The sequence below is a fragment of the Haemaphysalis longicornis genome, unplaced genomic scaffold, assembly GCF_048455015.1.
Source record: "Haemaphysalis longicornis isolate Haplotype H1 unplaced genomic scaffold, Haemaphysalis longicornis Haplotype H1 scaffold_10, whole genome shotgun sequence".
NCBI lineage: Eukaryota > Metazoa > Arthropoda > Arachnida > Ixodida > Ixodidae > Haemaphysalis > Haemaphysalis longicornis.
Window position 1 is genome coordinate 61,569,539 of NW_027526204.1, and position 17,742 is coordinate 61,587,280.

Consider the following 17,742-nt stretch of genomic DNA (forward strand, 5'->3'; position numbering starts at 1 on the left):
TATTAGGTTGTGTTCCAAGCACATGGAGAAACTACTCCTGCACCAAAACTGCTACTTCACCAACCGAGAGACTTATACTATGTAAAATATCAGATCTTTCGAAACGCAGGAGCAGCCTTGACGATGCCCTGGCCCTCGTGAATCATGTCAAAAGTTTCAAAGCGTTGAGCAGCATCACTATTGTGGTGTTCCTGGATGAGAAAGCAGTAGTTTACTTACCGGTGCGTGAAGCCAATCAGCTAAATCTTTGAAGATAATTGTAGGCGTTGTAGGCAGGTTGTACGTGTGGCTCTGCGACTATGTATACAACAGGTCGTGATACGTGTTCATGAAGAGCCGTGTAAAATATTTATCTTTCGAGTCATGTTTTAGTGCAGGGAGGGATTTTTCGACACCTGGGTAATTAGAACTGGCAAGGGTTTGCCACCTTCTTCTTCCATCGGCACCGTCGGTGTGACGACTACGGTGGTACCAAAAGTGGTATTGTCACCGATTGGAATCCAACCACCCACTATTCTCATTTCTCATCCTATTGCCCGCGAAGGTGGGTATGTCTCCGTCGACTATTGTTCAAACCTCAATAGCTGCGGTGCGCCATGTTTTCAGGAATGCCGGTATGCCAGTATTCGCAATAAATATTAGCGCAGATTCACAGACAAAACACAAGAAAGACGGATGGTACTGGCGCTACTCAAACTGATCTTATTTTGGATCCATATCTCCTAATATATTGTAGCAAGGTAAAAACTTAAGGAGACGGTCGTAGCGGTGAAAGGATATGATTTATTAATAGGCGAACTTGTCCCTCAAAAAAAAAAATCAAAGGCCCTTCCTAAAAGAAATATAGTTAAAACGCGAAGCTTTCTCCATGCAACATGGGTCAAAGTAAAACTCCAAAATATAAAATGCTTCGACCGTGCGGAATGGCGCATTCAGATAGACGTCGACTTCAAAACAAGAGGGACCCAGGATATATATTACGAGCATGTGAAGCGTCTTAATTTTTTTCAGCGCTTGATGGGCCTTCTCTTATCATCATCATCATTTTGTGAAGCTCATTTTGTAACGTTGGCTTTCCTGCAGGGTGTTTTCGCACACGGTCGCCATAAGTAGGGCAAAGCACACTTCGAAACGAAAAAAGAATTAGCAGTGGCTTAGCTCAGCTACGCCAGGATATACGTAGCGTGAGCCAAGGTTCAGCAATCCAATCCAATCCAGTCCAGTCCAGTCTAGTTCAGTTCAATCAAATTCAATCCAGTCCAGTGCGGTCTGGTCCAGTTCAGTCCAGTGCAGTCCAGTCCAGTCACTGCTCCTCGCGCATGCGCATTATGGCTCTCCAGGAGCCATAAAATTTAAGCACCCGTCCTTGCCTGTCCCTTGCGCTGTTTTAATCGTGAAGTTTGTTTCTCTCTCTCTCTCTCTCTCTCTCTCTCTCTCTCTCTCTCTCTCTCTCTCTCTCTCTCTCTCTCTCTCTCTCTCTCTCTCTCTCTCTCTCTCTCTCTCTCTCTGTCTGCCTCCACGTGCCAGTGTTCTTCCTCTGCACGTGCTCCCTGGCTTATTGCGGGCTGTTGTCGACGACACGTCCTTATGTTGTCTTGTTATTTGTTATTCGTGGACAGACATGTGCAGTAGGCCATGCCGGGACAGTATAAGAAAGCCCGGTCTGCGCAACGCTTCCGTAACATGCAACATTTCAAATGAACACAAAAATGCCAGAAATACTGTCTGGGGCAGCAGCCGTCCGACGTTCATGGCGATCCAACAAATTTTGCTGTGTCACTTATTCCATATCTCACGTCGTGGACCGGCACCCACATCTCGACGTACAGTCATGTACAATTCAAATACGAACCACGGAGCACATGCACGGCTGAAGATACCGGGGCCGACACCTGGCAGAGGCCGTGGAAAACGCACGGACACGCGCAATTGAAATGTCGGGAGCGAGGCTGCGTGCCCCACTGCGATATGTTGCCCTCTGCTCGCTCCCATGCTTGGCGTGCGTACTACCGCTGGCATAGCGTGGCGGGGGTAGCGGCCCTGAAGGTGATAACGCAGCAAAGCTTGCATCGAAGCAGACGGCTCAACGATATTACTAAAAGCGACTGACAGAAAGACAGAAATATATAGATACCGAAAAAAAGATGTTGTGATGATCGTTGGCTCAACATCTTCCTTTCAGTCGCCTTTGAATCAACGTTGCTGGATCGCCTTGTGGTGTTTACGCCGATTTCGACTTGCGGAAATGTGTTTCCCTTGCCAGCCTCAGCTACTGTCTTAACTTTTATAATACATGCGAAGTATTTTTATATCTTCTATAAGAATATTTGATACCTTGGTTGTGATCTGCATGAGTGAAGCCTCAAAAAACACGGCGTGTCGTCATAGCTATATGTGCATCACTTCAATGATTGCTTATGTTGTGCTTACGCAAAAAAAAACATTGTGAATTCACTGTGAATTTGTGAAGTCGAGAATAGGGCCCCGAAGCACGCGCCCATCACCGGTTGCCGGTATGCGTGCACTGGTTGGGGTAGAAGCCGGGGCGCCTGAATGCACAGCTAATGTTCATGCCGCTGCCGATGAAATGCTCATTGTGCTGGCGGCAAATATAACGTGGAAGTCTTGCGGCTCAATGCGACCTGTCAGCTGTCCTCAATGGTCGAGCGGTTTGGGTTTGGGTTGGTGTGTTACACAGACAGCGAGACGCCAACGAGGCAGTACTGAAACGGACAGCCACATGCTTGTCCACCAGTACAAAGCTCCAGTCCAACGCGGTTTTAACCCCTTGTGGACAGACGCGTGTCCTTCGCTCGGAAGAAGAGCAGCGGGAATCGAAGGAGCGTCTGCCGGAAAAAAACGCCAATGAGTGCGATAACAACAGAAAGCCGCTGCTGCCACCGTTTCCACCGCAAGTTCCAGCTCGCCGAGTAGCTGGGAATCTCTCCCGGATGAACAGCAACGTCTAAGGGGAGCCAACATTTCTTGTTTAGCCTGAAGGGCTTTCATAGCGACAATTTAGGCGGTAATTTTCACTTCTATACATGCGCACATAACTGATTGCAGGGTTATCAGGCACGAGCTGGGAGTTTATGGAAAGTTGGGGGAAGATGTAGGTTTCGTGTCCTCACTGATGACATGTCCGCTGTGCTGGCGGGAGTTGTAAACGTGCACGTCCACCGCCCCATGCGAACTTTCTGGTGTCCTCAGTGGTCGAGAGGATTGGCTTGGTGTGTTACGCAGGCAGAAAGATGCCTACGACGCGGGAGTAAACAGACCGCTCCATGTTTTTCCACTAGAAGAAACCTCGAGTCATTCAAAGTTTTCTTAGGCTTAGTGCTAATTACTCGATCGCAAATTATAAACAAACGTGTTTTTTTTCCTGCATTTCGTGCATTGCGTCCAGTTTCGCAGGTCATCCTTCTTTACAGAGTGAAAGTGCATTAACTTTTTTGTAAATATAGAATTCATGGTGCCAGACTTACGTCTGAAATCGTTAAATTTTAGGTGGTAATAATGGTTAAATCTCACATATTCCTTATCGCCGCTGTCTCAGAATATTGTCCATTGCTTAAAGTGTCAAGATTGTGCCTCGTTGCGCCATCTTTTCGTTTCACTCTTTAAAATAAATCTGAGTAACCCAAATTCGAGTACAGTTGAACGCGATGCCAGCTTCTATGATAGTTTGCCCCTGTATTTTCGCGTGTTTTAAACGGTTTTGTCCCTTCAATGTACGACGGAACATGACCTCCATATTTTCGTGGGGTATTTGCTACTAATAATTTCTACTTCCTTCACAACTGACAAGATTTTTCACTCAAGATGGCTTGCTTACTTGCTCGCTCACTTACTCACACAGTCACTCACTGGCCCCCTCACTAACCCCTCCAATTGATGAAGTTTCAGTAAGCGGTTTGAACTAATGCGACGCTACAAAGAAATGAAGGTGGTGGTGGGCGTATAGTGCAAAGCTGTGTCTTCTTATAGGCATGACGTCCAGACAACCAATAGGAGAAACCCGGCCCAACATATAGGAATATGTTCACATATATGTTCGGCCACATGTTCACATATGCTTACATGTTCACAAATGAATATGTTCACATAAATACACACGTAACATACTAACGCGCGAACCAAACATTCCCCAGCTTTCCTGCTACTAAGCCTGTGATAATGCAAATGTTGCACAAAGTCTAGGCATTGCTACCCGTATCTTGACGTTGGAAATTGCCACTAACATTAACAAACGATGCAAACGCATTTTTCTCGCCTCCCTTGCCATCACCCCCCGAAAAAAAAATGTTAAAAGACGCAGTCGTGAGGATTTCGTTCACCTTTTTGTGTATTTAGGTCAGCGGTAATTCTGCAATATTTAAAGAAAGCAGCGAGGTAATGCATTTTTGCTAGTGTCATCCCCGCAGCAACGCACCACGCAGAGCTTGCAGCTGCCGTGTTCCCCGGTCACAATAAGGAATCAAACAGGGTCTTTGCGGAGTATGATGAATGAGGCACCACGTCACGTCGGTCCTGCATTCCCTACCTCTTGTATATATGAATATATACATTTTGCCGCCACCATAGAGGCGTTCATTTTTTTATCGCAAGCCAACAATGACGCAATATGTCGAAGGAGCAGACGTCGAACCCAAATCAATCATGCCGGCCCCCACTGGAGCCTGCTGCGAACGCCCTCGCTTCAGTAGTACGCCCAAAGATGTTTATGAGTCATCGCCAACGTTTCTGTTGATATGTTTTGCACGCTTTCCCCCGATAATGTGAATAGACGCACGAGCACAATTGTCATCACTCTTGTGTTCTCTCAAAAAGAATGTTGGCGAGTTTAATTATCGTTTTCGAGGACGATACAGCTGAAGAGGCCGTGAGTTTTCCGATATTCCACTCGGCTTGCTTTTCTTGTTGTCATAAGAACTCAAACGTAAGCTGCTGAATGTACGATTTCTTAACTTCCGGTAGGCAACAGCACAGAAACATACTTGTGTCAGTGTGGTCCGTTTTTTGCGGGTTTATGATGTTTTTATACACTCTAAGGCATTCATTGGTGTGGTTCTATGGGGTTTTTTTTCGTATAAAAAGTTCGAAAAACGTAAACGTGTGTGAATACGGACTAGACAAAAGACTTCTACAAGCTGCCTGCGTAATCGTTTACTGGCCCACGGGCACTGCTCCTGAGACTATCAGGCGGTTCGGGAGACAAGGTGACAGAACTATGTTCGTAAGACAAGGACCTTTTCATTACGCCTTTATAGACTTACACAGAACACGCCCTGGCACGGCCCAGTGCTATGGCGTTGTGCTTCTGAGACTAAGGCCGTGGGTTCGATCACGGCCGCGGTGGGTGCCTTTCTGAAGAGCGAAAAGCGACAACGCCCTTATGTTCTAGATTGCGGCGCACGTTAAAGATCCCTAGGTGGTGGAAATTAATCCGGAGCCCTCCACTACGGCACCCCTCAGAACCCCGATGCAGCGTCGCCGCGTTCCACCCCAATAATTTTATTTGTTTAAATAAAAAACGCCCAGGATGACAGTAATGAATCAAGGCAGTGGTTCAAGAATCACCATCGTCCGCAGCTGCTCGTTCATGTCGAGCACAGTACTACGGCCTCCTGTTCCGCACAGTTGCACCGCTATTCTCCTGAGTCACAGGAATCAACTATCAATTCGGCTGCGCTCAGGACCAGCTAAAAAATTCATACGCAGATAAATACGGGCGTGAGCGCGCGTGTGCGTGCGCGTGTTTTCTATATACATGAAGCACTATGCGTGTGCTTTAGTGTGTTCTAAAAGGACAAAACACGTTAATTTATAAACGCATTCTCGGAAGTAACTGGATGTGGATGCGTTTTTTTTTTTTAAACAAGTGTCAACTTCGACAACTGTTTCCAGCCTTCAGGGGCTACCACTAGTGAGAGCATGCTTCTGTGACTCCCTATAGTACTGATAATATGCATATAGGTATTGAGACAATTTGTAAAGGCGCCATGCCAGGGTGGGGGCGAGTAGCCACCGATTAGATTTGATGTTCCCCTAGCAACTAGGCCGGAAGCAGTCAAAACGCAGTGCAACCTCAGCCAATGCTGTCCACGGCATGACTCCTGTGGCCCCACTCTGCATGCGCTCTTTCGTTCTCTGCTCTTGCGTCACTCCCTAACCGCATATCGACGGCGAAAATTGTTACAGCGGATCCGTTATAGGCCATAGCTTGTATTCACTGGCGAGGCACGCATGCAGGCAACCATGTGAGTCCGCCGTCACTCGTTATGTCGGGCTCCGGGGGATGGCGGTACTTGTCCGTTCTGAGCACATGATATGTGTTCGACGTTCCACGCTCTACCCCACCGAACGCAAAGTAATGCCTCGAGTCCAATGTGAGTGGGATTAATAACATCGCTGTTGACACCAAGGTTGAGAATCGGGTTGAGACGGAGCAGACGATGCACGCCGGTTTTTTTGTTTTTTTGTTTTTTTTTTTTTTTCGGCATACGGGCGCAGTCGCACAAGCCGCGCCATGTTCGTGGCTGCTTCCATTGTTGCCAAGTGAAGAAATTGACAGCTAAACTTTTCAATAAACACCACAAATAGATTCCGGCCAACACCTCGTGCATCAACGGAAACCTTGCCGACAGATTTGACGACAAAGCCAACTTTCTGGTAAATTCTTCGTAGCTCTCAATCTAATGTACGTATCTTCAAAAACATGCTACTGAAATTAGCTGCTTCGACGATTCTATTAGTACACGGGGTTTTATTTACTCGTCAATTTTTTTTAATTCACAGTCAAGTTGCAAACCTTTCATAATTCCTGTATGCTGTCAATAAATAGCCGTGTATACGGAGGGACCCCAGGCAGCACAGCCAGTCCGATTCTTGACCGGCCAACCTACGGCTGTTTTCCGGAATGCTCGGCCATCGGCAACGAATTGGCCAGCGTTGAACTTAAGATAAACTGTTTGAATATGGCCACCATCCTCTCCGCACGTTTTCGGCAGCCAATGTTCTTAAGTTGGTCGGCTGTCGCTCGTTAACCGTCAACACGGTTTCACCTGGGCGAAAGTTTCTGAGAAGTTATCTGGCGATTCGTGTATACGGACTATGGTACAAAAAAAAGGCTGAACCTCTGGTTTTATCGAAGCTATGCCAAAACACATTCATTGTATGGCAATGGGCCACCGGGACGACTCTGAACAGCGCGGGGAGTTTCATTTACTTTTCAGTATTGCGTAGTTCATTGAGAAGCTATAAATGTTTTAAAGTTCCCGTCTGTCGTCGCTACATGGCCTTCTACGGGAGAAAAACCAACAGTTCCATATTTGTCTTCTAGAATAAAACCTACCGTAGTCCTTCCAAGTTCCATTCATCCAGTTAACTAATAAGAATGCTCAATCGCAAATTTTAAACAAGCGTGTTTTGTTTCAGGCACTCCCTGAACTGCTCCCCTATCAACGGAGTCACATACACCTGCGCTGCTCATCCACCCTCACACAGTGCAATGACACTGAATTTTTAAAGCGATAGCTTCCTAAGTTGAACCGATGTCGTCCTCTCAAAACACTAATGCATTTCTCCATAGACCGGTTGGTCCATCGGAAAGCACTGATAAGGTTTCTGGACACATGGCCCGCGCGTGAAACCGGGCTTTCGTTTTGTTAAATATGGGTACTTGAAAATCTCGAAAAAAATGGATCTAGATGAGTCAATACACACACTAGTCATCAAAAAGGTTGCAATAGTAGTGTACTTTTATCTCATAAGCCACGAATCGGTATGAATTTAGATCGTTCGGAGATTCGTTTACTTAGTGCACGTAAAATCGTCGCATGGGTGCGTTGTTTGTTTGCAATTTGAGTCCTTGAAGGCTTGATGATCAATTGGACGCTGTTTTAGCCAAGGCTGGACTCACTTTTCGCTTGTGCGCTTCTCTCTACTTTTTTTAAGTAGGGATGGTAATTTTTTTACTAAAATGACCCATCAATAAGGCCCCATCGAAACGCACATGCAATAATAACCGAGGGCTTAAGAAGCCAGCTTGAAGCAATAACGCTCCCAATTACCGTGGCCATATGTCTGTCGTGTCTAATTTTCACGCTCCTATGATGTAACGCTTAGTATCACAGGCAGCTAGCATATCTTCAGGAAAACGTCACTTTGGTCTGCATTCCCTCTAACTTGCAATCGAACCAAATCAGCGGGAGTCCCAATTCTAAGATTACCGTAACGCACAAATTTTTTTTACCTGGCTTCTGCAAGCAAGGAGAGCCGACTATAAAACAGAAAGGTCCAGTATTCGTTAACACAACAGCGAGAGAGAAAATTACATCATGTACACTTTTGTTTCAAATTCATTTCCTTCAAAATGTAACATCCCAAAAACAATACACAAATGGCTTCTAATCATGATGGGGGGGGGGGTTAACGAAAGAAACAATTTGATGTAATATCTATCCGCATCGTGCTGATTTCAATACATGACAGTGTTCTACAATGTTCGCATACTGTTTATTGTTAAAAGCTTGAGGCTAAGATAGAATAACAGAAACGTCTGCTCTGCAACAGAAGAAGTCCGAAGCTGAAAGCCCACGCCCCTGTTGCGTTCCCACCCGCCGCTTACAAACATTGACACAGCCAGAGACGCGTGATAGCAGACCTGCGCTTATAAAGCACTTATACGGCTTACCAGAGTTGTGACCCAGCCGCTCTGTCCACACGGAGGAGATGGGCTTGTGAAATCGGTATTTTCCTTAAAAAGGCCCTAATGAAAGCACGCCAGGTTTATTGCAGCTGTGACGGCATTCCGACAACGGAAAAAATGGCGGCGCCATGTCATTTTTAACCCCGCCTGCGCACGGAATAACTTTACGAAAGTGGTTTTTAGCCCGAAAGTGTTTTATTCCGGGATACACCAAGATTTTACTGACGTCAAATCCGCCACGGAAATGACGCCAGTCTAACGAAGCAAGTGGCCTGTAAAGGGTGCACCCCTGCAAACAGGGTCTTCTTGCAGGGAAGCAACCTCTAGTACTAAACAGCACGTTATGCTTAGGGTTCTTCGTTTTCGGGTTTTATATTTTAACACTAAAGTATTTTTATGCCACGGTACCCCAAGATTCCACTGATGTCATTTCCGTCACGGAAATGACGCCAGTACACCTTTGCCGACGCGACCCGCCAGCAGGACGTCGCTCGCCAAGCACACCCGCAAGGCAGTCGCCGACCCGCAAATCATGCTCAGCTGCAGATTTCGCTTTACATTTCACTTTCTTGTTTTACAGCTTCCTATGACAGAATAATCAACCACAGTTTTTTTAGGAGCAGTCAAGAAGACTAAAAGAGGGGCAGCACAATACAAAAAATCCCGGGCCATCTCTACAAATGTGAAACCTGTGGAGGCGCAAATCACGTAGTGTATAAGTGTATCCTTGGTGCCTTGGCGTTTTTTCCAACGTAGATGAAACTTTTTAGGGGTAGAGGTATACAGCTTTGCTGTAAAAGTCTCGTGTTGTTGAAGAACTAAGCCTTCAAGCTCGAGGCGTAAACGAGTGTCCCGTTGTTTTTATAGTACGCGTTACATTATAGTGCGAAACGTAAACGGGTGTCCCCGTGTTTTAGTACCGTGACTACATGCGACGATGGTTACGACGGTGACATGAGACGCCAACAGTCCCAGCCCCTAAATATCGGTACAAACTTACCGGGCTTAGCCAGGCGGGTCCGATGAATCTTGCGGCGTACGTCGATCCAGGGCTCCAACACTTGAGCTGTTCCTCCTCTCTCTCCTCCTCTTCCTTCTCTTCCTCGTCGTCTTCGTATGCAGGCTGACCGGGCGCTCTTCGAACGCTTTTCTTCCTGCGAGTCGGCAAAAAAGGAGCGAAAATTAGGCTCGGAAACAAAGCATGGCTTGCAGTAGCGCTGTGAGCATGCATTGATAATTGATCAATTAATTACATAAGTAAAAGCGCCACTTGGCTCGGTTGGCAAAAGTGCAATCAAACAGACCTGCACAAAAAAATTCCCCGCATTTCCCTGAGGGGAAGAATGTGAAAGTGCGAATGCACGAGTTGAATTTGCGCGGTTCGGTAATGTTCGCGAAAGAGAGATCCCACACACACACACACACAACTACAAAGAAAGAAGACACCTATTTGTGTTGTCGTTGTACTTGATTGCTAGAGCGGATCTTAGCTTTGAAATTTCGTGTCAGTACTCCTTTAAGCGGGTGCATTAGCCCTTCTCACGCCCGATTCCTGGCCAATCCCCCACGTGGGTATGTGCCATGTCAGCGGCCAGGCAGCGCGCGCCCATCTCCCCCCGTTGCTAGGGAAGACGAGGAGCGCGCGCACCCGCAGCTGTTGCTATGCGGACTACGGCGGCGGACGATTCAGGCTCGCTTAAGAAGTGCATTTGCACTTAAAAGCGACCACAAAAGCCATATCCAGAAACCGCGTGACCTCTTCCACCAGGACTTCGAGACATGGGTGGTTCCCAGTTGTGCGAGCCACTTTTTTATACTTAGACCATTGGGAAAAACTCCAGAAGTGCCAGTATAAATGTTTAATAAATGTATCTGCTTGCGAAGAAGTGTAATTTCGTATAATCGTATTCCCTGTGGGTCGGAATTTTAACATTTTGTACTGAAAAGGAGTTGGAGCCATGAATGTTATAAAATCCTTCAGCACGCGCATACTGTAAGGCACTTCGTCGAAGAACTACAAAAAAAAACTTTAACCGCAACACTTTCGTGTGACAAATCTGCCCGACGCAGCACAAAACCCCAATAGTTTTTACCGCCGTCCATAAAACTTCCCCTGCACGCTTTCGACATCAATAAATGTCCACGTAATCGAAGTACAAAGCTACCGCAACCACACATGATTGTGGTATTATTCATCAGGACAGTTTGGAAAAAACGCTCCTGGAGAAAAATGTTTCCGAGTAACAAGAGAACCACAAAAAAATTTTCCGCAGAAATTGATGTATTCATTTTTAGGCATCACACAACGGAAACGTTTGGGGCTTACACTTCGTTAATCTGTCCTAGTTTTTATCTTGTTAGGTATTCAATATACGCTATAACTTTTCTTTGGACGGTAAGTAAAAAAATGGCCTACGTTACATAGTTGTTGCATTTTTGCCTCCGAATGCAATAACTTTATTTTCTGATATGGTATTCAATTCGAGCGAGAGAAATGGTTTTGTGGTGTAACCTGAAGGTTACTTTTCTGCTTCATGGCGATGACGGAGGGGCAAAAGCAAAATGTGTAAACCCTTACTGGTTACACCAAATAGCAGAAAGTATGGCTTTCCCGCGCTACTCGCGGCTGGCTTTGCCGCACGTCGACAGTACGAGCAGCAAAGCCAGCTTGCAGTAGGTGGCAAAAAAAGTGCGAGGTTCCGCAGGGCGCTAATAGTTGCAAGAGAAATTGCCCTCATGAGTACAGTCAGTCACTAATGCCGTTATATTTAATGTTTTAATGCCATAGGTATATTCTGAATCTTTAAAATAAAATTCTGGGATGGCAGAAAAAAGGTACCATGTTAGCCCCCGAATAAAGGCGAAGTGCGGCGTTGGGCTTTCGAACATCCTTGACAATTTATTTATTTATTTCGACATACTGCCAATCCCATCTGATATTTTAGCAAGAATGGCATGGACATAAAATTTTAAATAAGAACACAACGGGGACAAGTAAAATTACAAAACCAGGGAGAGTGGGAGAATCCCCGAGTAGTTTTAGGCGAACGCCACCGACAGTGTAAGTCAGCCAATACAAGCTTCGCTTGAAAACACAAACTCAACGTCATACAAGGGCACACCGTGGCGAATATCTGCAAAACAAGTTTTTATGGCTAAAGAGTTAAATATTCATGTTTCAAGCATGCGCCAAGTGAGGTCCGGAGAAAGGGAGGCACAAAAAAGTTGAAGTTGCGCGAGCCGGTGACAGCAAGCTTAGGACAGGGTGCCAGGAAAGGAAACCCGCTTTTCAGGAGAGGTCGGAGGAGAGCCCTGAGAAAGGGCGACGCAGCGCACACCAAAAAGATAGTGGCGGCTAGCAAGCGGCACATGCTTCGGAGGGTATTGTCCAAGGGGCTATGGAAGTGCTGACAGGCACTGCCCCAAAGTTAAACTAAGTTCAAGTGCACATCAAGAGGATGCTTCTGTCAATGGCAAGCGATCGGAACGAGCTCAATGAATTCAATTGAAGATGCAAACGACAAACATCAGAAGTATTCCCCCTTTGTGAACCTAGATGACGAGCAAAACGTTTTAGCACATGACAGGGAGTTAACACAAAATTTACGTATAAACTTTGGTACAATTGTACCAAAAGACAAAAAACAAATGCTGCTCGAAACCGGTATAAACACGAGCACGCAGTGAACGTAAATACACCAGTGCCTCTTTGTATCATTTTCTCGTGGTACGCGTCCTTAGCCTGCCCCACTATCTCCCTCACCACTCTCCTCCCCTTGCAGCAAACTAGAGGCTTGACGCCTTCAATGCGCAAGCGCCCAGAGTCCTGGCTCGACCTTGACTCAGCTTAAAGTTCATGGTGACGCCACGGTGAACAAGACATTTTCTGGCTTTGGTCTGGGGCGAAAGGGAGGCGTTTCAGTTACAATTAGAACACTGGAACGAGCCGTTACAAAAACGTTACATTTCCCTTATAAATTTTAAAACATATAAAAATGGGGTCGGAGAATTTGGAGGTGAAATAAAGCGAAGAATTTAATATGCTCACATATAACTACAACAAGATGTCATATCGCTGCAGCATGATGTCATATCTATCATGTTGTAGTGAAAAAGCGTTCACGGTTGGTGATTAATTATGATTAATTATGTTTACTAAAGCGAACTTGTGCCCACAACAGAAAAGGACCGGCCGCTCCTGATATCTCCACCGCTATCGTCCCCCTCAAACTCGCCATTGCCGCACAAGCGAGAAATCCACGTTAGTTTGAAACGCCGGCGTGAGATCATGCTCCCCCATTGAGGGGTAAGGCGCTTTGTGAGCGAGTTTACTTCACGGCAATATGAATGTTAACATTGCCTGCAGCTGGTTACCTAGAACGAAAGACATCTGGTCTCTGACGATTGTGTATTGTTCAGAATCTAACGAAAGGTTCCAGGACTAATTTCTGAGAGCGAAGCTATTCTTCATCGAGGCTTTCATAGGACGACACGTAGTAACGCGGTCTAAGCGATGTGGAGAGGGAATAGCCCAGCGAGGAAGAGAGCAAGCGGCAAACACACGTGCAACAAATTAGAAGAATGCTTGAACTCGACGGTTATATCGGTAAAGCTGTTCTGAACTACTCAATCTTGGGGGTAATGTTTACACTTGTCAACATTGCTGAGCAAAAAGAAAACATTAGGCCTATTTGAGGCAAGCGATGAATGCATAAGTGGTACTTACATTGTTGTTTTAATTAAAAATGAATGTCTGCTTTATTTTTGCGACAGCAAACAAAAAAAGACCCCCTGAAAAAAAAGGGGCGGTACTCGGCGCCCCTTCCTCCCGCAACCTCCCCGTGAATTTGTTCCAAGTTCGAAAGTAACAAAAGATTCCAGTAGATGGTGTGAGCAGTGGAACCCGCCAAAAAAAATTCCCCGCATTTCCCCGAGGGGAAGAATGTGAAAGTGCGAATGCACGAGTTGAATTTGCGCGGTTCGGTAATGTTCGCGAAAGAGAGATCACACACACACACAACTACAAAGAAAGAAAGATGCATTTATTCACAGACACCTATTTGTGTTGTCGTTGTACTTGATTGCTAGAGCGGATCTCAGCTTTGAAATTTCGTGTCAATACTCCTTTAAGCGGGTGCATTAGCCCTTCTCACGCCCGATTCCTGGCCAATCCCTCACGTGGGTATGTGCCATGTCAGCGGCCAGGCAGCGCGCCCCCATCTCCCGCCGTTGCCAAGGAAGACGAGGAGATTCCTGGCCAATCCCCCACGTGGGTATGTGCCATGTCAGCGGCCAGGCAGCGCGCGCCCATCTCCCCCGTTGCCAAGGAATACGAGGAGCGCGCGCACCCGCAGCTGTTGCTACGCGGACTACGGCGGCGGACGATTCAGGCTCGCTTAAGAAGTGCATTCGCACTTAAAATGAATTGACGCGAACGCGAACCAAGCTGCTGGCTTTGAGGAAGTCTATATATAGAGCTTAGCTTGCGACTTGGTAACTCTAGGCATCTTCGCTTTGAACATCAGCGTTCGGCACGCTGAGTCATTGAAACTGGGATATTTTTTTAGGTAGCACAAAATATATATACTCCGATCATTTGCCTAACAGCCACTTTTGTGCTCGTTCATTGCCAGTAAAACACATGTGGCGTTTCCACTTGAATATTCAAGTGATCCCGTCAGGATAGTTCACTTCAGATGCCCGAATACAAAGTTTCTCACATATACGAATAGAAACAAATTTTTATTCTTTTATTGTGAAACCACATCAAACTGCAACCATGAATAGGCGTTTAAAATTTTCAAATAAATGCTGTAGTAATAAAAAAATGTCCAAAAAACACATTTCATTGGACGCAGGAGAAGTGCCAGTAAAGAGATCGCGTGCTTGCTGAGGCGGTGGCGCCCTCTCTTGCGTAGAACCCGCTTTAAGCAATTAAATGAGGAAGAGCCTGGCCGTAAGTTGTCTTCCTGTCACACGCCGGAGCGTGTGTTCTAGCGCGAGGCGTTGGAAAACGAGTGTCCTGGTGTTTTAGTACCGTGACTACATAAGACGACAGGGGACGCTGACAGCCCGAGCCACTAAGTTGCTTCGCTTCTAATATTAAAAGAATTTTTGGGGCGCCTATATGTGCTCACATGCTTTGACGCGAAAGCCTGGTGATGATACTTATCAATCACTTCTTTACGGCTGCATAACACTTGCGTCTTTATTCGCTTCTGTTTTTTTTTTTTTTTTTTTTCATGGTGCGAATTATTTCATCAAAAAGACTGGCTCACGCCACAGCTTCTCTAGAATCAGAGTTCTGCGCGGATGGTGTGCACCGTTTCTGCACTCGCGTTCCATCGCGTTCTATAAATATTCTATAACTTTTAAGTTTGCTAGTCGAAGTTTTGTGATGCGGGCCCATTGACCACTCAAAGTTCCCGATTCCCGGCCAATTCTTCAAGTGGGTATGGGCCTCAAAGAACGAAAGAACGACAACTTTTGCGCCCAGCCATGCAAGAAAGGCGTATTAATAAACGTTTTTTTCCCGTCCAGTCCAGTCCAGTCCACCTGTGACAGCGTTCGGAGAGAGCATAGTTGTAGCTCGACCACTGCGCTATCTCGACCGGACGAACGAACGACAGCGTTTTTATCGACCGGACGACGGCATTTTTTCGCTTGCCAGGGCACTTATTGTGCTGCCGCCGCGGCAACATCATTTTCAGATGTGCGGATGGCACATCCCCGACAGACTCACAATAGGCGTGCCGCAGCTTCATGTCGGGATGGGTGTCACCCGTGACGCTACGCATCCTGGAAAGCAAGACGCCGGACAGGAAGGTCGCAATTGTGTGGACACCGGCCCACTCCTTCATGAGAGGAAACGAACACGCCCATCTCATGGTCCGAGATCTCGCCCACCAGGCCGCGGAGGGGACACCGGAACCCACGCCACTCACAACCTTCCACGAGATTACCCAACACTACAGGCGCAGTAGAAGAGCATTCCCGGCACCACACTCAGAGCTCTCAAGGAACCAGGAAACCACACTCAGACTGGATGCATCTCAGGATGCATCTCACGATGCATCTGCTATTTCCCACACAATTTGACGCACAATGTAAATTCTGTACTCAACCAGGCACTCTACGGCACATAATATGGGAGTGCGTCAAGAACCCAGACCTCCCACCTCCTTTTCCTTCCCCTACTTCTGAGCAGCGGGAGATACTGCTGTCCAGCTCGCTCCCTCAAGATCAACTTCTGTTGGTCCAGAGGGCCAGTCGAGCCAGGACGGCACATGGTTACTGGAAATGAGGAACCACCCCACCTAAAAAGCTCAATAAAAAGTTTTGTCTCTCACTCTCTCCACGTCTGCGCTTGTTAGGTTTTTGCGTTCCACTCTTAAACGCAAAGCTCAAGAGTACCCCAAGTTTTCGCGTTCATGGTTACACAAAAACAGAGGTCGCTGCGGAAGGCGAACCAAAGAGGCGCCGAAGCACCTTTCTCGTTGTCGCCTGCAAACACTGTGGCGACGCGGTGGTGCGCACCCAGTGCGTCCCGCCGAACATGCTGCGGCCGGCTGCGTGGTTACTGTTCTTCCTATGAACTTTCAGGAAGAGCGTTCCTCGGATTGGAGGGCCAGTTAGGAAACATAGAGGAAGATTAGCGACTGAACACATTAGCGACTTGTCGCTTTTTTGTTCTACCTTTATTCGGTAAAGTTTCGTATCAAAAACAGTCCAATTCCCGCAGTCGACCGTTTTCAGAAGAAGCGCTGTTCACTCTGCTCTTCTTCCGCAATCCTAAGTAGTTACCATTACAGTTCAACGGAACCTAAAGGGAAATGTGCTGTTCCTTCCAGAAGGAACCAGTTCCAGGAACGCCGTTCCGTACAAGAGTTCTCCCCTTGCTGTTATGTGTAAAGGGTGTCCCTTCGCAAGCATTGGCGTAGTGCGGAGAAGCATCATTAGAACATTCAGCAGCCAGTGATCGATTTGACAGCGCCGCGATGCCGTGCCGACGAGCACGCACCCTGTTACGGGCCAGGAAGCTACGGAGATGGACACGCGGAGACTGGCAGATGCTTCACGAAGCCCCTCCTATATTAAGATCATGTACGAAATCGGTCGCTGTACAAGAGGGTATAGGTGGTATTCATTGAAAAGTTTAGCTGTCAATTTATTCGCCTGGCAACACTAGAAACAGCCACGGACATGGTCGATGCGCCACGGACATGGCGCGGCTTGTTCCACTGCTCCCGCACCCGGAAGAAAAAAAAACCCGGCGTGCGTCGTCTGCCACGTTTCAACCCAATTCTCAATGGTGGTGTCCAAAGACATGTTATTAACGCACTCACGTTGGACTCAAGGCATTACTTTGCCTTCAGTGAAGTAGAGTTTGGAACGTCCAACATAAATCGTGTGCTTAGCACGGACAAGTACAGCCATTCCGCGGAGTCCCACGTAACCAGCAACGGCCCAATCACTTGGTTGCCTGCATGCGTGCCTCGCCAGTCAATACACGCTATAAGCCGGATGCCCTTTTCTGGAATGTCTGAAAAAATTAGCAAATTTTATTGATGTCAAAAATTACCAACTGCCAGATGCTTATTCACTGCCCACTTCAAACATTGCACGCATTTAAAAGCTACACGCCCCTATTCGCAATATTAGAATGGAGAGGTGGAAAATGGTGAAAAAGGGAGTGAAAGTTACAAGTAACACAGTCAAATTGAGGGGTAGGAATTCAAATGAAGAAAATAAAGTGATACAGACCAAGGCCGGCCTGACAGAAACCCAACACAAATTTCAGTTTGGACGCACAAAAAGTATGACATTGAGGACGAAAGCTTACCCAATCACAAGCAACTTTATCGCCACAAAAAGAAGCATCGAGTACAGAGTAGCGTAACATCCAAAAAGAGAAACAGATGCTTCCCCCTGCCTAAAAAATCCTCGATTACGTTGACTTCAAACCTCAACTGCGAGATTTCTTTTCAGCCCACGCATTTCTCCACCCGATTTTACATCAAACAGCAGCCTTT

The 17,742-nt window shown here is 46.7% G+C and overlaps 1 protein-coding gene across 1 annotated transcript in view; it reads right to left on the reverse strand.

The window, feature by feature from the left end:
• LOC144158627 (uncharacterized) overlaps positions 1-17,742 on the reverse strand; it is a 351,003-nt gene that overhangs the window by 206,385 nt on the left and 126,876 nt on the right. The window contains exon 2 of the mRNA XM_077689644.1: positions 9,711-9,864. The gene's annotated coding sequence lies outside the window, so the exon portion shown is untranslated. The remainder of the gene's footprint in view (positions 1-9,710; positions 9,865-17,742) is intronic.